We start from the raw sequence: 7,364 nt of genomic DNA, 5'->3' as shown, positions 1-7,364 counted from the left end.
TGGTCCACTTCCACGGTTTCTTCACAAACATGAGTTTAATTATGTTCTCCGCGAGCGTGTCCTCAACATCAATGTCCCATTTTGGAAACATTTCACCAGTGTCCTTTTGAACAAAGTTGATCACCCTAGTCTGCAGTAAATAGAAGATATGAACTTAGATATTTGACGGATTAAGAAAGATGGAAAGAAAAGACTTCACAGACGACTTATAATTAAGTCGTCTGGAAAGTCTTCCAGCTGGACGACTTAGTAGACAACTTATAATTAAGTCATCTGGAAAGTCTTCCAGCTGGAAGACTTAGTAGAAAACTTATAATTAAGTAGTCTGGATAGTCTTCCCAGATGACTTAATTATAAGGCTTCTACTAAGTCATCCAGGTGGAAGACTTTCCAGACGACTTAATTATAAGTCTTCTACTAAGTCGTCTAATTGGAAGACTTATCAGACGACTTAATTATAAGTTTTCTGCGAAGTCGTCCAGATTGAAGTAAATACCTGACTGAGGATAGCCTCTTTAAACTGTCTGCGTCCTTTGCGACCCTTGTAAGCCAGTATCGGTGGAGACAGATTGTTTGGGAGAGGATTACCAAAAATAGCACCCAATTCCGGAAGAGTTGTGTACACCCAGACCTGGAGAGCTTGCGCAAACTCATTAATAGTGTAACAACCCAAATATCTCTGCCCTTCACAGAGCCCATCAGCACCTTAAACGCGACTCTCCCCCATGGATAATTCTCAAACCGTTCTAGCTCCATCACTAGCCTTGCCAGACTAACCCGTGTAGGGGTTGAATACTTTCTCCCTTCAATGTATCCAGTGAAGATGGCAAGGTACGCGGGCCGCTTGCGATCATCCCGAGACCACCCTTCGCATCTCTCAAGTGCTGCTATTATCTCCTGAGTAGATGGCCCAGCTTCAACATGAACTCCCAGCATCTCCCAAAAAGAAGTCAACTCCTTTGTAACAACAGAGTGAGGTCTCTCAAGGTCTTCGATGTACTCGCAGTTTAGACTAGTGAGGTTTTCAAACTCTAACAGTGAAAACCTCACAGGTTCTGGACCAACGAAACTCCACAGCTCATAATTCTTCTTTATGTCCAGCTGGAAACCGAGCATGTAGTGAACCAGCCTTGAAGCCCAATCAAATCCCAGCTCTTGGAACTTGATGAAAACTCCCAACTTCGACTCCTTCAGCTCTTCATATTCGTCATCATGAAAAGCTTTCTTTAAAGCAGCATGCAACGTCCAACAAGTATGATACGAAATGCTATGCACTGCGGGGGGCTTTTCCCCTAATGTATATATCCTACGGGGGAGTTCTGGCATCTCCATTTTTTTTTGCCTGCAAAACAATCAAAGACAACCATCTCAAACAATCAAAGACTTATAATTAAGTCGTCTGGCAAGTTTTCCAGCTGAAAGACTTATAATTAAGTCGTCTGGAAAGTCTTCCAGACGACTTAATTATAAGTCTTCCAAGACTTCCAGTTTTATGTTCATCTTTTCATCAATCAATCACTCGACAGTAAGAGATATAACTTACCGGCGGCGGAGTTCAACGAGACGCCTCTGAGAGAATGCGCGCTAGGGTTTCCTCTCGGATCTTAAATAGAGGAAGCGGCTGTGAGAACGGTGGTGAGAACGACGGTGATAACGGCAGAGAGATAACCGGCGGTGAGAACGATGAGAACGATGGATTAGAGAGAATCGACGGAAATCGCCTTTGAGAGAAACGGCTTTAGGGTTTTCTGATTTTTGATAAACAGTGAAAAAAAACACCTTATATATGGCCGGTAAATAATCCGGTTAGGTTTAAAAGTACATTGTAAAATTAAAAGTTTGGTCCGGTTTGGACGACTTACTAGTAAGTCGTCTGTTGAATACTGTACATCAGACGACTTACTAGTAAGTCGTCCCAGACCCTAAATTTAACCCCTAAACTAAATTGACTAAATTAACTAACTAACCACGTTATAAATCCGTAGTTATACTTAAATAGTGTTTACTATACACAGAAATAAAAACACTTAGGTAAATTTTAAAGTTTTCAAAAAAACATTTATGCATTCCAAAATCTAACCCTAAGAACACATACAATACTACAACATATGTTGGCAAAACCTAAACCAAAGAATATCATGACTCACTACTTTCACTCATCTATGTTGAAAACAATTAACTTTTTTGTTATATCTTAATTTATATCTCTTAAAACATATGTTAATTACATGATTTCAATTTTTCACCTATCAAAATATTTTTACAAAACTTTTAAATTATTTCTAAGTAAAACTAGTTCAGACGACTTACGGGGGTTAGAAAAGTAAAAAAAATTTGGTTTTTTTTGTTTGTTCACAAGGGGTTGGTTGTAATTTCAATAGCCTTTTAGGTTACTTTTGCATTTGATTCAAGTTTGGGTTAACCTTTGTGTTTGAAATCAAGTTAGGAATCATATTTAGCAATTTTTCCTTAATTTAAATACATAAATAAACTATTTTGAAAATATAAATATAAAAATGATAAGAGATGATGGTGGAGAAGCCTACCAATGCAGATGCTCTTAAAATTCTTTAAGAAGAAACTAATCTGACATTTTCTTCATTCTCTTTCCTACTTTAATATATTATATTATTATTATCTTTAGATATCATCTTTTAGAAACCACCGTTAATCATACTCTTAGACACAGGGAAATGATCTGCGGTACGTGATAAGCTTTCATTGGGTAAGAGCAACCACATCCCTGGGACATTTATGCAAGTCCTAAGATTTTTTTATTAATATTTGTAGGTTAGGACTTTCTTGTGGGACTTTTATGAAATTTGTGATTATTGGTAGGACTTTAGGTTGGTCCTTAGGTTAATTATTTTATTTTAAATAAGCAGAATTTTAAAATATAAGAAAAATCATATAGGTAGTTTAAAATTGAATAACTAATAAGAAAAAAAAAATTATTTATTTAATAGAAAATTAGAAACATTTTATTACATTCCATTTATTAAAAAAAAGACTTACCTAAAAGCAAACACACATTTTATTCATTTAAAAGAAATTAAAATATTACATATTATTATTTTGAAAATGTCCGAATTTATCCCATATATGTTCAATCAAATCCTTTTTTAATTGTTGATGGGTATGTGAATCCCGAACTTCTTTCTGATGACCAATTGCATTCCCGGCCTTTGTAGGCCTTTTTACGGTAAACGTAAACTCCTCATCTTGAAATTCCTCAATAGTGTCTGAATCTCGTTCATCTTCAACAATCATATTATGGAGTATGATACATGCCTTCATAATATTTCCTATTTTTTCTTTGTCCCATAACTTAGATGGATTTTTGACAACTGCAAATCTTGCTTGTAGGACTCCGAAGGCACGCTCAACATCTTTTCGAACTGATTCTTGGTATGTAGCAAACAATGACTGCTTTTCGGTTTGTGGTAGTCGGATTGACTGAATAAAAGTCACCCATTTCGGATATATACCATCTGTTAGGTAATATGTGAGATGGTACTCCGTTCCGTTGACATAATAGTTAACTTGTGGGGCGACCCCGTTAATAATGTCATCAAAAACAGGTGATCGATCAAGAATATTAAGATCGTTCATAGTACCTGGAGCTCCAAAAAAAGCGTGCCAAATCCAGAGGTCTTTTGAAGCAACAGCCTCCAACACAATTGTTGGTTTTCCGGTTCCCCGTGAATACATTCCTTTCCAAGCGGTGGGACAATTCTTCCACTCCCAATGCATACAGTCGATGCTTCCAATCATTCCCGGGAATCCACGGTCATCTCCAGTATGTAGTAGTCTTTCCAGATCCTCCGGTGTGGGATGTCGTATGTATTCATCGCCAAACAAGGTGATAATTCCGGCGTTAAAATTGTGCAAACATTTTCTAGCCGTTGTTTCAGCAAGACGGATATATTCGTCTTGCTGATCGGCCGCACCACCGTATGCCAATTGGCGAATAGCTGCAGTACATTTTTGCAGAGGTGAGAGACTTGTCCGTCCGGTTGCATCTTCTGTTAGTCGAAAATATGGTATTTCTGTAGAGAGATGATGCACAATACCCATGAAAAAAGATTTGTTCATTCTAAACTGGGGCCGGAATAAACGGGTAGAATATGTTGGATTCTCGGAAAAATAATCAATCCAAAGACTTCTATGCCCTTCTTCTCGGTCTCTCTCTATAAAAATTCTTTTTTTTCTCTCTTTTGGTTCTGGAAAAGGATCATTAAATCCTAAAAACTCAGCAGCCATTGAATCAAATTCATCATCATCACTCTCATTGTGGTAATGATAATGCGAAGATGAAGCCATTCCAATGTTTTAAAAGATGAGAAGAAATTGTCAAAGAGAGGAGAAGTTGTGAAAACTTTTGTGTAACAATGTCTTATATTTATAGAAGTGTGTCTACCTTGTGATACTAGTCTTTGTACGACAAGTGAGGAGATGTATTTTGGAAAGTTTGTCACGAGAAGTGTATCTTGTGAATGTGTCTTCCAAAATTATTAGCATCTTGTGAAGTGTATTTTGGATATATGGTCACGAGAAGTGTATCTTGTGATACTAGTCTTTTACGCTGTCGTGTTAGTAGCCTCTTGTCTTGTTATGTAAAATTATTAACATCTCGTGGTTGTTACAAAATATTACACAAGTCATTAAAAAATATTGCACAAGTCATTACAAGTCTCCATAATTCATTAAACAACATAACATTTCCGAGAGAGATAAGACCATATCCTAGTCTCCAAAATCATTAAACTGCATTACATATCCTAATACAAAGATCGCGAATCACTTAAAACAGATCACCACACCTAAGAAAACTAACAAAGTGATCAGTAGGCCAACAAATAGTTCAAAACCAATGAGGTAACTTGATCTCTTCTTTCCTAACTCACAGACAAGGTTCTCAAGCCTAACCAATTTCTGCTCAGTCTCAAAGTCACTAAACAAGGTTGGATTGTCTACCTTTTCATTGAGTTGAAGTACATGTCTATCCCTTGCCCTCATCTCCTCCATCATGGCGACATCCCACCACTTCCATACATGGCATTCTCCATCGTCAGCTTGGTCACAAGTGAAGTAAAGTCTTCCTCTATCGTTAAGAGTCTTCGAAGTTGCTAGTTTTGGAGCGCCACCACAGTAGCAGGTCTGCGGAAATCCGAACTCAACTTCGGGTTGAGGTGGGTATTGAGGCGGCTCTTGGTCCCGTCGGATGAGCTCTTCTTGGTCCCGACGGATGAGCTCTTCTGTAGAGCTGTATCCACAGTCTGATGAATCCCCACAATAATCCTCTGAAAGAGATGGCTGGCTGTAGCTATATCGTCCCATTTCCTGAAATAAACACACCAAATTTTAATTAAAACAGAAACTTTGATTCATGGTAAAACAGAAATAAACACAGCAAATTTTAATTAAAACAGAAACATAGCAAACACAGAAACAGAAACATATAAGAATTTAAATAAAAACAGCAACTTTCATTCATTAGATAGAAGGATACATCGTACTCACATAGAAACAGAGACATTTAGTCTTATTTCTAGCAAAGAAACATGGAAACAGTTGATTCAAAGAAACAAAGAAACATGGGAACTTAGATCTTAACAAGCTAATCCTTAGAAATACAGCGCCAATAGCTTATTCTTGACAACTTCTTCAGCCTCAGTAAGTGGTTGATTCTTGGCTAGAAGTGTGTCAAGAATCGCAAGCTTTGTTAGTCTCTCCTTCATCAAGAGATCATCCTTCTTCATCTCCCAAACGGTCTGACACTCCTCCATAGACCTCACTGGCGCGGTATTCTTCCTTTTAGCTTTCGCCGCCTTGATACCTTCAGGACGGACCTCAGGATCACCTACGGGGCAGCTTGAAGCTTGGGAGCATGTCTCTTTTTGCTTTGAATTCCCACTAGGCTTAGGAGTGTTAAGGCTGAGCCATTTCTGCTCATACCTCAACACACACCAAGCATGGTCAAGCGTGAATTTTGTCTTCTGATCGGCGAAGTAGATGTCTTTGGCGAGCTTGAGAAGATCATTGTCATTCTGACCAGAACTCATCTGTCTCTCAGCTGCCGCGTATGCAGCACAGAATTTGTTCGTGTAGTCATTGATTTTGTGCTACCTCTGCTTACAATGGAGATGCTCTCGTGATTCACCACTCGCTTTAGCATGGGGACTTGACGCATAGAACTCACCAAATCGTTTCCAGAAAGTCCCTGATTTTTTATCAACTCCAACTACAGCATCCTTGGATGTGTTTAGCCACCCACTTATTAACACCTCATCATCGGCTGGAGTCCAGTTCTTTCGCTCCCTAGAGGCAACTGGTGGGTTTTCGGGTGCAACTGGAGCCTGTGGTGGTTGTGAACTAAAAGCTGGGATGTCTGATGCTCCAAACTGATGAGTAGAACCATAACTTTCATAAGGAAATGTCTGGCTGTTAAGAAAGCCGACGAAACTAGGACGAGGCTGACTAAATGGATTCAATGGATCACTTGAATCCATTGAGATTATACGAGATAGAAGAGAGGAAGAGAGGTTGTTGCGTTTCAATAAGTGAAAGATTGATGTGTTTTAATAGGTGAAAAGTGAGGATGTAATAAGTAACCTTCTTAAAGACCTAACCACAAACTACCAGGGTCTAATCAGAACTTATTACAGTAATAACAACAAAGCTCAACTTTAAGCTTTATCTTAACCGAACGAGAACAACAACAAACGAAACTATAAAGAAGACAGAAGACAGAAAACAACGAAACTATAGTAAACTTGTTTTCCAACTACTTCCCATTACACTTATCAAACCAAACAAACATATCTCCACGCTATCTTAAACATTCTTACACAAAATCACAAACACAGTACGGTATCTTACACAAAATCACAAACATAGTAAGCTATCTTAAAGTTTTCACAGTACGCTATCTTAAATGTCCACACCAACTAAAACAATTACGTTTAAGTCATAAAGAAGACAGAAGAAATCAACTCAATGAAAACTTCTACTCTATAGGTGAGAAAAAACAAAGACTTGTCCGGTAACCAACTCTTTCAAACTACTAATCAAGTGTATGAAACAAAGAAATAACAACTTATGTAAACTACTCATCAACTTATGTAAACTACTCATCAAAGAAATAATCAACTCAATGAGGCACGAACTAATCAATAAACTACTCATCAAAAAAGAATTCTACTAATCAAACGACTAATCAATTAACTCCCTAATCAACCGATGTAAATTATCAGACATAGCTTCAGTTCTTAACCCATTGGTTTAGTTTAGAACCCTAATCAATTAACCCTAATCAATTAACACTAATCAACCGAGAAAGACAAACCTCGATTCGTTTCGAT

Source organism: Brassica napus, chromosome C4 (assembly GCF_020379485.1).
Source record: "Brassica napus cultivar Da-Ae chromosome C4, Da-Ae, whole genome shotgun sequence".
Classification (NCBI taxonomy): Eukaryota; Viridiplantae; Streptophyta; class Magnoliopsida; order Brassicales; family Brassicaceae; genus Brassica; species Brassica napus.
Note: the sequence above shows the minus strand (reverse complement) of the source record.